Here is a 17,126-nt window from a genome sequence, read left to right on the forward strand (position 1 = left end):
TGTTGTGGCCAAAAATTGGAAAATGAGGGGATGCCCTTCAATTGGGGAATGGCTGAACAAACTGTGGTATATGTTGGTGATGGAATACTATTGTGCTCAAAGGAATAATAAAGTGGAGGAATTCCATGGAGACTGGAACAACCTCCAGGCAGTGATCCAGAGCGAAAGAAGCAGAACCAGGAAAACATTGTACTTAGAGACTGAAACTCTTTCGTATAATCAAATGTAATAGACTTCTCCATTAGTGTCAATACAATGTCCCTAAACATTCTGCAGGGATCTAGGAGAAAAAACACTATCCACAAGCAGAGGACAAATTGTGGGAGTAAAAACACAGAGGAAAAGCAACTGTTTGACTACAGGGGTTGAGGGGAGATGTCTGAGGAGAGACTCTAAATGAACACCCTAATGCAAATACCAATAACATGGAAATGTGTTCAAATCAAGGACACATGTGATACCCAGTGGAATCTCGCGTTGGCTATCGGAGGAGTAGTGGGGGTGAGGGGGAAGAAAATGACCTTTGTTTCCAATGAATAATGTTTGAAAATGACCAAATAACATAATGTTTTTTTTAAAAAGTAACATATCCTTTATATATAGATGACTTTCCCCAGATTTTTAGAGATCTTCATTCATTCCCTCACCCTCCCACCCCTCCCCTGTTTCTCATCTCAAGGCTTGTTTAGGTCAATTTTGTCATCCTCTTTTATAATAAGAACCAAATCAATACAATGGACAACAACATTTCTTTTTGTTAACAGAGATCAATAGCTATCTTTTCAATTTTGACTTATACATTATATTTCTTTTCTCTTCAATAAAGTTGGAATGCTCTTCATGAAATAAAAAAATAGAAAGCATAGGAATAAGAGGATCATTCCTTAAAATAATAAATACTATATACCTAAAATCTTCAGCAAGTATTATCTGCAATGGTTAGAAGCCTTCCCAATATGATCAGGAGTGAAGCAAGGATGCCCATTATCACTACTATTATTTGATATTGCCCTGGAAATGCTAGTTTTAGCAATAAGGGAAGAAAAAGAAATTGAAGAAATTAAAGTAGTCAGTGAGTAAACTAAACTCTGATTCTCCTTAGATGATATGATGGTATAATCACTGAATCCTAGAGAATCAACTAAAAACTAGTTGAAATAATTAATAGCTTTAGTAAAGTTTCAAAATACAAAATAAATCCACATAAATCAACAGCATTTCTATATACTACCAACAAAGTCCAGCAGCAAGAGTAAGAAAGAGAAATTCCATTTAAAATCACTCTAAACAATATAAAAGACATGAGAATATATTTTCCAAGGCAAACAGAGAAATTATATGAACATAATTGCAAAACACTTTTCACACAAATAAAATCATATCTAAACAACTGGAAAAACATTAATTTCTCATGGGTAGGCCAAACTAATATAATAAAAATGACAATTCTACCTAAATTAATTTATTATGTGTCATACAAAACTATCAAATAATTATTTTATAGAACATATAAAATATGGTGGGGTGGCAGTTGGAGCAGGAGAAGAGGCTTGTGGGAGTGAGAGAGGAAAAGAGAGGTCTTTGCCTTTGGAACTCTGGAGAGTGAGGAGCTAGAACCTGAGCTCAATATCCCAACCTGTGGTGACAGAGCTTTGCCTCCATTTCCCTTGCCTTGAAGAGAGAGGATTCCTGATATCTTTAGATCATCAACTAAAGAAAGAAAAGAACAACAGTGGCAACTGAAGGTTGCTGATCACTTGAACTTCACAGGGTCACCCTGAAGATACTTCCTATCCATTGACCTTCCCAAGAAGGACACTTGAAATCTGATTAGAATAGGATAGTGACAGTGATTAGAGAGTAAGGAGAAAGAGAAGCTGAGGCTGAGTCATTTGGCTCAGCTAAAGTAGGACAAAGACAACTTGTGGGTCTCCTATTCCCATAAAACTATTCTCCCTTTTATTACTTGAACTATTAAATTACTTTATATTGAAGAAACTCCAAGTCAGATTCAAATCATAGAAGAACAAAGAAAGAAAGTGTGGTGGGCTAGGCTAGCCATTTAGCCTTGGCTACTCAAATAAGAGTCAACAAGGACAGTCAGCCTGCCTGACTAATAAGGCTTCTTTGGCTCATGCAACAGCCAAGTCCTGAGGGAAAGTGAGCTCCATTATTCCCCAGAAGCCTACTCATTGAAGCACAGTCCCTGTTTATTCCTTGCCATAACATTAACTCAGGGGTACCTCTCTCTTGGATTTGAAGGGTGAGGGAAAGAGAGACTTTCACGGATCATTTCTCAGGCCCAGTGGATATCTCTCCCTTTATCTCACCAGCCCTCCTTATTCTCTCGGTCCCTTCACCTCCTCCATCCCCTGTTACAAACCATCCATATTCCCTTTTCCCAAATCCTTACATACCATAACCAAATTAGGGGAACACAGAATAGTTTACTTGATAGATCTTTAGAGAAGAGAAGAATTTATGACCAAATAAGAGATAATATTATAATATGAAAAATGAATAATTTTGATCACATTAAATTAAAAGGTTTTTATACAAACAAAAATAATTTAACCAAGATTAGAAGGGAAACAACAAAATGGGGGAAATTTTATAGCAAACATCTTTGATAAAGATCTAATTTCTCAAATTTATGAAGAACTAAATTTATAATAATACAAGCCATTCCTCAATGGACAAATAGTCAAAGGATATGAACAAGCAATTTTCAGATGAAGAAATCAAAGCCATTAATAATCATATGAAAATATGTTCTAAATCACTCTTGATTAGAGAGATGAAAATTAAACAACTCTGAGGTATCACCTCACACCTATCAAATTGGCCAATATGACAGTAAAGGAAAGTGGTAAATATTGGAGGGGACTTGACAAAATTGGAAAACTAATGCATTGTTGGTGGAGTTATGAACTGATCCAACAATTCTGAAGGACAATTTGGAATTATACCCAAAGGGCTATAAAACTGTATTTACTCTTAGATCTGGTAATACCACTACAGGGTATGTATCCAAAAGAGATAATAAAAAAGGGGAAAAGACTTGCTTGCACAAAAATACTTATAGTTGCTCTTTTTGTGGTGGCAAAGAATTGGAAATTGAAGGGTTGTCTATCAGTTAAGGAATGGCTGAACAAATTGTGGAACATGTTGGTAATGGAAAACTACTGTGCTATAAGAAATGATAAGCAAGATGATTTCATAAAAAGCTGGAAAGATCTGTGGGAACTGATGCAGAGTGAAATAAGTAGAACTGGGTGAACATTATATATAGTAAAAGCAATATTGCACAATGATTATCTATGAAAACTTGGGTACTCTGAGCAATGCACTGATCTAGGATAATCCTGAAATATTTATGATGGGGAATCCTATCCACCTCCAGAGAAATAACTCTGAGAGCCATCTTTTGCATTAATGTATTTATGATTTTATTTTGGGATTTGGGTTATACATGAGTTTCCTCATAAAACAATGGCCAATATCAAATTGTGTTTTGTATGACAATAAAAATGAGAAAAAGGAAATTATTGAGGCTTTGCTAATGAGTTTACCATTACAGATTCCTAAATAATCTAAACCACCACCATAGTTAGACTACATAGAAATTCAGATTTGTAAAGGAAAGCCATGGTATATGACAAATAATTTAGAGAACATTTGTGTAGATTACATGTAATTAACAGTTGGATCAATGAAATAGACTAGGGTAAATGACCTCAGCAAACTAGTATTCGATAAACCCAAAGATCCCAGCTTTGGGGTTAAGAACTCACTCTTCGAAAAAATCTGCTGGGAAAATAGGAAAACAGTATGGGAAAAATCAGGTTTAGATCAACATCTTACATCTTATACCAAGATAAATTCAAAATGGATAAATGACTTAAATATAAAGAATGAAATCATAAATAAATTAGATGAACATACAATAGTATACCTGTCAGATCTGTGGGGAAGGAAGGAATTTAAGACCAAGCAAGAGATAAAGAACATTACAAAATGTAAAATGAATGACTTTGATTATATCAAATTAAAAAGGTTTTGTACAAACAAAACCAATAGAAGGAAAGCACCAAGTTGGGGGGACATTTTTATAACAAAACTCTCTGACAAAGGTTTAATTTCCCAAATATATAAGGAAATGTATGTGGTAGGTTAAAAGAAGGGTTATATATATATATATATATATATGTATATATATATATATATACTTATTTTTTATTTTTATATACATTTTTATTTTTATCTTATATATATAATAAAAGTTTATTTAACTAAAGGGAGAAAGGAAGGGAAGGGAAGGGAATCAGGGAATAATTTACTTCTAACCCACACCTGATATTAAAATCCTAAATTTTCTATAATTATTCTAAACTAACTAATTAATTAAAGTTAAGGAAGTATTGGTAGTGGCAAGGACAAAGGGCCCAAAGAAATCTCAGAACACAGGAGTCCTTTCTTTGATTCAAACAGCAATCCCAGTAAGAAGTTACCAGAAACAGCAGAAATCCACTTCTCTGTAACAGCAGCAGTAGAAACAGGCAGAATATCAGGACAGCCAAAGAAAGAGGCAACCAACGGCTCTCTGGGTCTACTGCAGAAAACCAGACAGCTACCCTCTGGGTTATCCTGACAGCTAGAGAAAATGCAGTCTCTCACTCCTCCAGAGTCCACCAACTGCCAGCAACCTGTCTTTGCTCAGTCACCTCCTGAGAGCACTTGAATGTTGGCCCTGTCATTTCCCTGTGGGATCTCTTTGCTTCTTGCTTTTTGCAAAGCTAATTCTTTACAACAGAATTAAGTCAAATTTACAAAAAAATCAAGCCATTCCCCAATCAACAAATGATCTAGGTACTTGAATGGACAATTTTCACAGGAAGAAATCAAAATATCAATCAGCACATGAAAAAGTATTCTAAATCCCTCCTGATTAGAGAAGCACAAATGAAAACAACTCTTAGATACCACCTCACACCTAGCAGACCCACCAATAAGGCAGCAAAGGCAATTTATAAATGTTGGGGTGAATGTGGCAAAATTGGGATGCTAATACACTGCTGATGCAGTTGTAAATTGATCTGCTCATTCTGGAGAGCAATTTAGAACTATGCACAATGGGTTTTAAAAGAATGTCTTCCCTTTGATACAGCCATACCACTGCTGGGTTTGTACCCAAAAGAGAAAATAAGGAAAAATATTTGTACAAAAGCATTTATAGCCGTGCTTTTTGTGGTGGCAAAAAAAATGGAAAATGAGGGGATGCCCTCCAATTGGGGAATGGCTGAACAAATTGTTGTATATGTTGGTGATGGAATACTATTGTGCTGAAAGGAATAATGAACTGGAGTATTTCTGTGTGAACTGGAAAGATCTCCAGGAATTGTTGAAAGGAGCAGAACCAGGAGAGCATTTTACATAGAGATGGATACACTGTGGCACAATGGAATGACTTTTCTACTAGCAGCAATGGTAGATCCAAAACAATCCAGAGGAATTTATGAGAAAGAATGCTATCCACATCCAGATAAAGAACTGTGGGATTAGAAACAGAGTAGAAAAACATAGGATTGATCATGTGGTTTGATCAGGTTATGATTAAGTTTTTGATGTTAAAGGATCACTCTATTGCAAATATGAATAATGTGTAAATAAGTTTTGAACACTGATACATGTATAACCCAGTGGAATTGCTTGTCAGCTCTGGGAGGGGGCAGGGAAGAGGGAGAGGAAATCATGAATCATGTAACCATGGAAAAATATTCTAAATAAAGAAAAAATGTTGAAAGGAACAGAATGAAGGAATGAGCCACAGTAGAAAGTCTAGATGCAAGGAGACATGACAAGACAATTGTCCACCTTGCCTCCATCAATGGTCCCCAAAACTAAATTATTAACTACAGAAAACCAGCATAGCCCCTACCACAAAATAAGATATCAACAAAGAACTGCTGGACAAATAACAGAGTTACATAGATAGATTTATTTCTAGAAAGCAAGGGTTTATGAGGGTACCCAGAATAAGTGAGAATTGGTGTCAGAGAAGAAATCTAAGTTTCTTCAGTTTTGAGTTTCTGATCTGGCATCTATAGGAAGAAGGAGATAGAGTTTTATGTTAATGTTGAAACTGATTTAATTTTTTCAGTTAGTAAAATAGTTTTCATGCATATTTTCATCTATGAGTTCTCCTTACCTCTCCAAGCAGAATCACTGTGTAGCAGTTCACAGTCATAGGAGAGCGCGTTCTCTGCCCTGCCCATGGCCAGCAAGGCACTGAACTTTGATCCCAACTAGTTTGGGCACGAAATCAGGTTTCTTTGTTTTCTCCAGGCTGAAAAAGGATCCGCCCTTATCTTATGACAATTTACCTTTCTACCAATGATAATCCGCTAAGTCTTTAATTAATATGTATTATGTATCTTTGCATGTGGAAATCAATAAAAGACGAGCTCACAGACTTTGCCCAGCTTTTACCACTCATCTCTCTTCCTTACTACTATCTCTTTTTCTCTCTCTCTTGGAGCTGGCCTCTGGCCATGCTCAGCACCTCTGTTTCTCTAATCCCTATCATTAAGCCCGTGCACGGGTTTAAGGACTGTGGCTTGTCTCTATTGATCTCTAAGCTTATTTCTGTTGCCCATGATGTTGTGTTATGGTATTCTCACTGTCTTATGTATCTATGAAGTGGAAGGCCAGAGCTAAAGTCTGTGGGCTCGATTTATGTATTTGGTGCCTGGTTTTCTCTCTTGCCATCCCTCCCGGCTTCAGATCCTGGTTGCCCCAGAGATAAACTTCTATCTATCTTTCCTCTTGTGTGAGGGCTGCTGGCCAGTCCCTCTCGCCGCACACTGGATGAACCTAGCTTAGGCTTGACTCAGGATAGGTGGGATAAGCATACCAGAATGAGTACACTGGATAATCTTTTGATTCTCTTCTTGAATCTCAGCCATTTCATAGTTTTTTTTATTATTACTATTGTTTCTGTTCATCTCATTATTCTCCCCTTTTAAAAATGTGGTTCAGATAGAAATGACATAGAGATAAGTTGCCATCCGGCTACTATTCTTTTATATATAACTTTTTTGTTGACTGTTGTACAAGTGAATTTTTTAAAAGAGTTTTTGTATTTGAATAAAAGTATTGATTTGAACTCACTTTTTAGAAGTTCAATGAAAGCATCAAATTATTTTAGTAGCAGACAGGATATGTTATTAATTTATTCTGCTAGATCTCCATGTCAAAAAATTTGTTCCACTTAGCTTGAAGTTAATGAATATTTGCTATAATGAAATAACTTGAAAATATTCTTAAATCTTTTTATGGAAAAATATAATTTGTGGGTGATTCTGAGCAAATATTTTGCTTGAAAATAACAGTTATGTTCCCAAATCACATAAGAACAGTAATTGATTTAATCTAATTTTTGAGGAAATTTTGACATCTATATTTAGGAGGGTTTTTCACCTGTTAGTTTATGAAAGATAGTGATGTATAATTTTAGCTGCCAAGTCATATATTAAGCAGATACTAATTTTTATAGCCTTCAGTGATGTTTTCAAGAGTTTGTATTATTTTCATGAGTAATCTGTGCCTATATTGACATCATAAAAACTCATTCTTCTTATTTTGTTTGATAGACTTTGGATTAAAACAGTTCTGGGACAAATAATTATTCTGTTATTCATTTATAATTGATATTCTGTGGATGCTTCCCATTATGGACAATTTTATTTCTTAATCAGGATTTTTTTCCTCCTAATCTGGAAAACAGTTTTTTTGCTTTTGTTTGCTTTTATTTTTCACTTCATAGGAGACAAGATTTTTTTTAGATCTATAATTTTTTTCTTCATGGTAATATTCTGAAAATTTTTTATTTTAATTTTAATTTTGTTTTATTGGGTTTTTTGAGATGCAAGAAACTTATCCTGGCTTGACTTTATCCCACCTTTATGCAATATTTATTGATACGGTATCCCAAGTCAAACATCTTGACTTTTATCTTTTCACTGGACTATGATGACTCTGGAAGAGGGAATGAGGCCAATTATTTCACGCAATCACCTAAGTCTAATTTATGTGTGAGTCAACAGACATCACAAGTCAAGCCACTTTGATCCTCTTCAAGTATGTAGGACAAAAATCAACCAACTGACTTTACTGCAAGGTAAATAATTCATATATTTTTATCCTATTTATAATTTTATTTATATTTTACAGATGAGGAAATGTAGTGACAGATGAAAATCAAAATTAGTCTACTTCCTACTTTGAGTCTAAATCTCTCCCTATTATGCAACATTTTCTCTTATTTAGTCAATTCAGTAATTCTCCCAATTGTCTATTTAGTCATTAGTTATTTTCCTAACTGAAAAAAAAAGTAGTAGAAGGGTAAAAAATCCTGAAAAGACTTTACACTTTGATATGCCAAAAAATCATACATTATATCATGAGGGCAAGAACTCTTTTCATTGATTAGTAGATTGCAAATATCTTGGCATCTTAGGAGATGCTCTTTAAAAGTTGCGGTTTCAAAAAAGTATTGAGTGGGTGGCCAACTCACTAATGAGGAGTCTCTATGAACATTGCTAGGCTGGTTCTTGAATGATAAATATGAACTATAGTTCATATTCATATAGTTCATGAATAGTTCATATTCATATATAATGAACTATAGTTCATTACTGGATCTAAACCCAAATCTTTCCCCTTAAAAAATCTGTAGAAAGCTTCATTTTAAAATGAAGTTTCACCTCCATGCCAGTATGCATGTGCACATATACACATTTGTATATGTAAGAAGAGCATATAGGTCTTACCACATTCATTTGTAGGTCACCCAACCTCAGCTGACTATTGCTATACACTTAATTAATTATTGCTGACATCTATAGAAATCTAGGAGTAGGTTGGATAATTTACTTTAAAAACAAATCATTAATCTTTTTATTATTTAATTAACTCAAATCCTCGCTAATTTCATTATTAATTATTCAGCGAACTAGAAAAATCTCTTTTCTCATTAATAATATTGTTTTTGCTTATTTCTATTTAAATATATCTTAAAATTACTAAATATTAGGATTTAACAAATTAGATCAATAATAAACATGAAAATGTATATATAAAGTAACAAAATAATTTTAATAACTAATTTCATCACTAGAGTCACCTCAGTTTTTTACTCATTTGGAAACAGTATCAAATCACTCAATTCAATTCTGATGGTGATTTAAGCCTATTAAGCATCTTCATATCTCTCTTCAGGATTAAGCTATTCTCTTCTCTTCATCAACACAGGAATTACCTTCCAAGGAGTATATGCAAGTAGGTTAGAGATAGGCTGCATTGGGGTCAGGGAGCTATCCTAGAATTCAGGTTACTACAAGATAGATAATTCATGAAATTGTTTATGGGATAATTGTTTATCTAAATTGAATTTAGGAAAGCTGATAGTTCATGATTTTTAATCAAAAAAGATATTTTGAAAATAAATTATTTCTTGCTGGATATGAGATCTCAAGTCATCCAGTTGGTAGAGCTGTCCCAGAATTACTTTGTTTATATTCTATAGATATATATGTTTTTCCCCACAACAGAATGCCCTTGAGGGCAGGTACTTTTTTCATTCTTGAATTATATCTCAAAAACTGAAATCACTGCCTGGATCATAAGAGGAACATAAATGATTGCTGAATGAAGGAATTATGCTTATGTTGCATTCCTATACAGATAATAATAAAGATCATTTAATTGTTTTAAAATCATTTTATGTCTTCTGTGTGAATGGATAATTGGTGTTTCATATAATAATTTAACACCATAACACATTAATACTAATAGTAATGAGTTATACAATCAAGCTAATTTGCTATATTCCATAAATTTCTTATCTACAAAATATTTAGATGTGAAATGATTATAAATATTATTAAGTTTTCCTACAGATCAGTGAATACAGAAGCACTGTCAACATGACACACCACATTTTTCTTATATTTTGAACAAAAAGTCAACAAAAGAAAAAGTCATATTTAGTTATATTTAATAGGTGAGATTTTTCAGTATTTTTGAAGTTTAAGCATTAAACATATCCTGAATATGAAACATTAGAAATGTTTCTCCCTTTGTTCTCCCCAATTGCTTTGAAAAGAGATTATAAGATATATTTTGAGGTATGTAGAAAAGGATGATGCATTTGTATACATCCAGACACCTGTGATCCAGAGGGGTGTGTCTGTATGTATGTGTGTGTGCATGTGCATGTGTGTGTGCTTAGTGGATTCTCCAAATATAATAAATTAGAATACTTTATCAATGATTCTTGATGCTTTTTAGTGTTCTATGTTATTTTAATTAAGATCCTTCCTTATTATTTTTAGCCCTTGGCAATTGTTCTGCTTAGTTAACTCAATCAATTGTGCGTTACAGAAAGTACTGTTAATTAAAAAAAATCCATGAAAGTTAATAAACAGTCATAAAAGAGCAAAAATATATCAGATGCATTAAGGATTGAAAATAAACTAGACCTGTCTCCTTTTGCTCATGAACATGAATCCAACTTTAACCAGGAATTAGTTGGGTTCTTGGAAGCATTGAATGCTTGATGTAAATGTGTGCATCACATAATTCTCCATTTGGGCACCTTTCACCAATTTCTCATGCTGCAATAAGCGGTTCTAATGATCAGTGAAATGGCTCATTAAATTCATTTTACCCATTATTGTGATCAAGATAATACTCTCTCAATCAAAATAAGATACCATTGACACCTAACAAGTCCATGACATGTAATAGTAGTTTCATTCCAATATGATCAAACTGCTGTTAGAAGAACTGAGACTCATTAAATTATAGTAACTTACATATGATTATATAATGGTGACTGGTAGAATTTGGACTTAGTTGTGATTTCAGATCATGTGTTCTTTCCACTGAGGGAAAATGTCTTTTCTCTAACTGAATATGATTTGGGACAACTAACACTTTTCTGGTAAGTGAAACAGAAATATAATGTTTTACATTGTGAAAGTTGTGCTTGTTTTCTCAATTATCATACTATTGTTGTCCAGGTTTAACTCATACCTTACTAGTACTTCAAATTTTAAGTCTAAATTAAATCTAATCTAATTGTTTAATTCTAAATCTTAAGACTAAAATAAAGTAAATAAATATAAATAAATAAAGTAAATGCTTATTTAACTAAAAGGAGGATGGAAGGGAAGGGAATAAGGGACTACCTTACTTCTAACACACCCCAGATATTAAAATCCTATATTCTCTATAATTATACAAAACTAACTAAGTAATTCAAGTTAAGGAAGGATTGGTAGAGGCAAGGACAAAGGGGTCCAAAGAAATCTCACAATACAGGAGACTTTTCTTTGATCCAAATAGCAAATCCCAATAAGATATCAGATGAAATCTTCTCCATAGCAGTAGCACCAGCTCCAGTAGCAAGGACAGGCAGAAACAAGGAAGCCCATAGGAAAAAGAACCACTGGCTCTCTGGGTCCACTCCAGAAATAACCAGATAGCACCCCTGGGCTCTCTTGACTGCTAGAGGAAAGCAGCCTCACTCTTCCAGAGTTCACCAACTGCTTTCTGCAACTAATCTGTCTCCAATCCCAGTTTCTGGGAGTTCTGAGTGGAATGTTGGTCTGCAGGGTCTCATTCTGTCAGCTTGCCCTGTTATACCCTGCTAGAAATTCCTTACTACAGTATGCACAGCAGTGGAATCTCTTAATCAAAGAGTATCAGTTTAATCACTTATACGTGTATTTGCAGATTCCATTCCCAAATGGTTCTACCAGTTATTGGCTTCTCCAACATAAGCATTAGTATGCTTATCTTTCCACAGTCCCTCTAACATTGATTGTTGCCATCTTTTGTTATTTTTGCCAATTTGCTGGGCATAAGGTAAAACCTTAGAGTTGTTTTGATTTGTATTTATCTTATTATTAATAATTTGGAACAAAATGAAAGAATTCATAGGGTTTCTCATAGTTTACACTTCTTTTGCCAACTGTTCATATCCTTTGACCACTTATCTATTAGGAAATGGCTTTAGTCATATATTTCTATTATACATACATGTAGACACACCTATATATATAATAGATATAAAATTATATCAAAGATAATTGATACAAAGTTTGCACTATCTTGATATTTCTCTTTTTATCTTAGATGCATTCATTTTGTTTATATAAAAGCTTTTCAGTTACATAATCAAAATCATTTATTTTATGTTTTTTATTATTGCCTCTGTCCTTTGTTTGGTTAAGAATTCCTTCTCTACCCAGGACTAGAAATGACATATTATCTACTGTTCTTCATCCTTTATGGTATAATAGAAAACATGGAAGTCATATCTATTCTGAAAATATGGAATATAGCATAAAGTGTTAGTTTAAGGTTAATTTCTGCCAGACTGCTTTCCAGTTTTCCCAGCATTTCTTATAAAATTGGGAGCTCTTTCCTAGGTAACTTGGGGTTTTAATCAAAAACTGGGTTATTGAATTCAATTATTTCTGCTTCTCCCTTGCCTAATATGTTTCATTGTTAAGCTTTTCTATTTTAAAGTTAATAACAAATTGTTTTGTTGATGGTTACTTTATAATATGCTTTTTTTGTCAGAAAGTACTATCTTCATTACTATGTTTCCCAATTTGCTTACCCAGAAAAGGAAAAGGATTTTCAACAAGGATACAGAATTGATTCAGTTCAGAACTTCCCTGCTTTTGTGCCATTCATGCTAATTTTCTGGTCATTAGTCTGAGTTCCAGATGCTTTGAACACTGGCTTTTTGTATATAGGAAGCTGGAGGCTATGATAATGTCATAGGCTTTGGCCTCATGAGCCAATTAAGTTTCTACCAAGGTTTCACTGTTTTAAGGAAAAAATAGCCAAGCCCTACATAACAGATATTATGTCTCTCAGTGGTTAGGAAAAAATCTCTTTTAACAGAGTATTTATCCATTGTAAATCTAAACTAGCAGATCATAGAGGATTTTTGTTGCATTGGAAGAAGTATAGAATTGAAGTCAGAGGACCTAGGTTTGGGTCCTTTCAGTTCCTACCTATACAAATAACAAGACATTTGATCAGAGTTTTGGCCTTTTAAGGGTCCCCTTTAGCCTAACATTTATGGTGATAGTAAGAAGTCATGAGTAAGAATTTACTCAATAAAAATCTTTGTGTTCTGAGAGAGTTTATTAACCTCCAATGGGACTTCAATTGAACAATGGAGGAGTTGATTTACCACAAAATGCACATACTTTTAGAGATAGATTCATTTTTTTTTAATTTCAATTCTCCTTATCTCAATGAATGAAGTGAAATGCTGAACTCATTCTCCCATATTCAGTTTGGAAAAATAATCTTTCTCTTAACTCTAAATGCAATTTTCTAGCCATCAGACAAAATTCTCTCTCACTTTGTGTAATGATCTGGTAGTGTTGGCTAAATCCTTCATATGCAGATAGGGTCAGTGCTAATGAGGGCTGGATGGCCACCTAGATCCCTTCCAACTCTGAAATTGTGGTTCTCTAATGGACAATTAGATTAGATAGAGGAAACAGACAGATTTATCCTGCAGAACCAGTGCTTCATAGTTAGGGGACATTTTTAGTGTTGATCAGTCTAAAAGACTTTGGTCTGTTGCTGTCTAGTCTACTTTTCCAATATGGATGAAGGAAGAATATAGTCCAATTCCACCACAGTGCAGCCTTTTACGATACTAAATATAAACTGAAATAACAATAACAAGTCAACAGTCTTAAGTGAATAAAAATTTATTTTTGTAACAGAAGAATTTGCTACATGCCAGATATAATTTTTTACTTCAGTGAGCAGATGACAGTGATGAAAGGCGGTGATTAAACTCCTAATTTATGGGTTCCTAGTAATGATTAAAATTTCTCAATTCAAAATATTCTCTGCACCTTTTTGTTTCTTTGGCTTCTTCTGAAAATCAAAGTAAACAATAAAAAACAAAAAAAAATAGTATCATTTTTCTGAAGTCAGCCATTGATTATAAAAAACAGATTAGGAAGAATTTCCTTCAGTGAAAATACCTGTAATGAGAAATTACAAGTATTCTCTTGCAACAGTGAGCAATATAGAAATACATTTTGCATGATAATACATGTGTAACCCAGATCAAATGGTTTAACATCTCCAGGATGAGGAAGAGAAGGGAAGAAGGGAGACAATTTGGATCTTATCACTTCAGAAAACAGATGCAGAAAAATGTCATTACATGTAATTGGGAAAATAAAATATCTTTTAAGATAAAAAAGCTAAAAAATTCTAGTTCTAGTCTCTTTCAAAACATATGGACTAAATGGTATCTGAAATCCCATTTTGATCTTCTGCCTTATATACGAAGTATTAGTGCCAAGGCAAAAATGTGCCAAGGGCTAGGCAATGATTGACTTGCCTACAGGCACACAGCTAGGAAGTGTCTGAGTTCTCATTTGAACCCAATACCGCCTATATCTAAGCCTGGCTTTCTGTCTACTGAGCTACCTAGCTGTCCCTCAAAAATATACATTTTAAATAATATTTTTAAAAATCTTAAAATTACTCATTGATGAAATGATATTTTCATGTGCATAGAATTTTTCCTCCTCTAATACATTAAAGAATTATTTTTGATAAACACCCCAGGAAAAAATGACTCTAGTTATATTTCATAGGATCATAGATCAAAATAGAATCTCAGATATAATCTAGTCCATACATTTTGTAAGAAACCAAAACTAAAATATTCTTTTTTTTTATTAGGCAGGTGGGTAGCATAGTGGATGCAGTATTGGACCCAAAGTCAGGAAAAACCAAGTTCAACTATGTCCTCAAACACTTGGTTGTATAACGCTGAGCATATTACTTAATCCGAGTTTGCCTAAGTTTCCTTATCTGGAAAATGAGGATAATAAAAGTACCTACTTCTCAGCATTCTTGTGAGCATAAAATTAGATTTTATTTCATTTTTTATTTTATTAATAAATCTAATTCCTAGTATCTCAGCCCTTTCTTCCCCTCCCATCCATGTACCATAGAAGGCATAATCTGGCACATAGATTATATATACATATATATAATGTATTACATATATATTTATATAGAATGTATTTCATGTTTCCATTTTTCAGTTCATTGTCTGGAGATGAACAAGTTATTCTTCAAATATTAAATGTGTAGCTATATACAGTGTTTTCTTGGTTCTACTCATTCCACTCTTCATTATCTCATGTATTTCTTTACAAGTTTTTTTTTAATTAACTTGCTCATTTTTTCTCATGGCATGTAAAATGAGATTTTTAAAATTGTGAGGTACCTTCAATCTCTACACAAATTCAAGCTGCTGCCATTGCTTTCAAATGAGGAAACAATACCCAGGAGTTTAAATGACTAGTCCAAGATGACAAAACATTAGAGGCAATATTTGAATGCAATCTCTATGAATCCAGAGCTAGATATTTCCACATTAGCACTCAGCCTCATCTAGTCCTTTTTGAAAATAAAGGAATTGTCATTTCATAATCATAACCATATAGGACAAGCAGATATAATAGTTTACAATAATAACAGCTAGACCCTATATGGTACCTACAGTATGCTAGATAGTTTGCCTACATTCACATACATGTCTTGGTTTAATTTATCTTCCTCAATACATGACATAACTACAATAAGATAGAGTAAGCAATAAGAGTTTAAAATTTAAATAGCACTCATTTGATTCCAATTTTATTAGATAGGTAATGAAAGTATCTCAATCTATGCTTTAAAAAGGATGAAACAAGCGAGATATATTTTACCCAATAGTCATGTAGGTAGTGAGTAAAAGAGATGGGAATCATTCCCAGATCTTCTGATTTGAGAAGGTGTGCCTTGAGCAAATCACCTGGACTCTCCAAGACTTAATTTCATTACCTGTAAAATTAGGGAAGTAGCCTAAATAATCTCAAAAGTCCCTTTTAGTTCTAAATTTCTAAACCTGTGATCCATTTTTCAATTTTTCCATGATGCTCTAAATTCAGCTCAGCCAGTCTGATCTAAGGACCATAATCTAAGTTATTCCCAGCTTGGTGTCACTAATTGTGAGACAAGTTCACAGAAATTGGAGTCTCTCCAAATCACTAAAAGTTTAACGTGCCAAAGAGATATGGTTGATGGTTTTTTGTTGTTGAGTCATGATATTTTCTTGAGTTTTATAACCAATGAGGAGCAGTGAAGAGATATGAAAAAGGAGTGGAATTTGTTTCATTCTAATTGAAAGATAAAAAGGGGGTATTTTTTAGTTAAAATGTTTATGTTACAAAAACACTTTTTGAATGGGGTCAACAAATAAATATTGTTAAAAGTATATCCTTCATTTGTCAAAGAACACATTAAAATTAAAATATAGGAACTCAACTTGTGTGGTTCTGGTTTTTTATACTTAGCTGATCAAATGAGATTTTCAGAAAGATTTAAAGTCTACACAAATATTTAACTGGTTCAGTTCAAAACAGAAATATTTCTTATGTTTATTATGTGTGAGGCATTAAGATCTGAGAGATGCAAAGGAAAGGGCAACAGTCTTTAACCTATAGCAGCTTCTATTGTAATTAAATGAATAGCTTATATCTTTTTTCTAATATGCAAAATTATATTTTCATGTAGAGAATTCAATTGAGAATTACAACATTAATCATACCTTTGACCTTATTAAAAGGATCATGCTTTATGTATATCATTAAAACAGGAGACAAAAAGAAAAAATCTGCCTATAGGCACACAAAAATTCAGAGGAATTTTATTTCAAGGAGGAAAATAGCCTGAAAACAAACCCTATATACCACAGTTGAATAATGGGAGAAAAATGACATCACTTTAATGTAAAAAATACTATTGTGCCATTTAAAAAAATAAAGGAAGTATGTCATGATAAAAGATAGATCTATCTCAGGAAGACCTGAATTCAATTCTAATACATACTTCCTGAGTGGCCCTGGGTAAGTAACTAAACCTCAGTACGTCAAATAAATCTCTACAACTATATATTGAAGAAGAGTACCTAGTAATATTGGTAAAGTTTCTTACTGGAAGTTCCCACTAATGCT

The sequence above is a fragment of the Monodelphis domestica genome, chromosome 8 (genome assembly GCF_027887165.1).
Source record: "Monodelphis domestica isolate mMonDom1 chromosome 8, mMonDom1.pri, whole genome shotgun sequence".
Classification (NCBI taxonomy): domain Eukaryota; kingdom Metazoa; phylum Chordata; class Mammalia; order Didelphimorphia; family Didelphidae; genus Monodelphis; species Monodelphis domestica.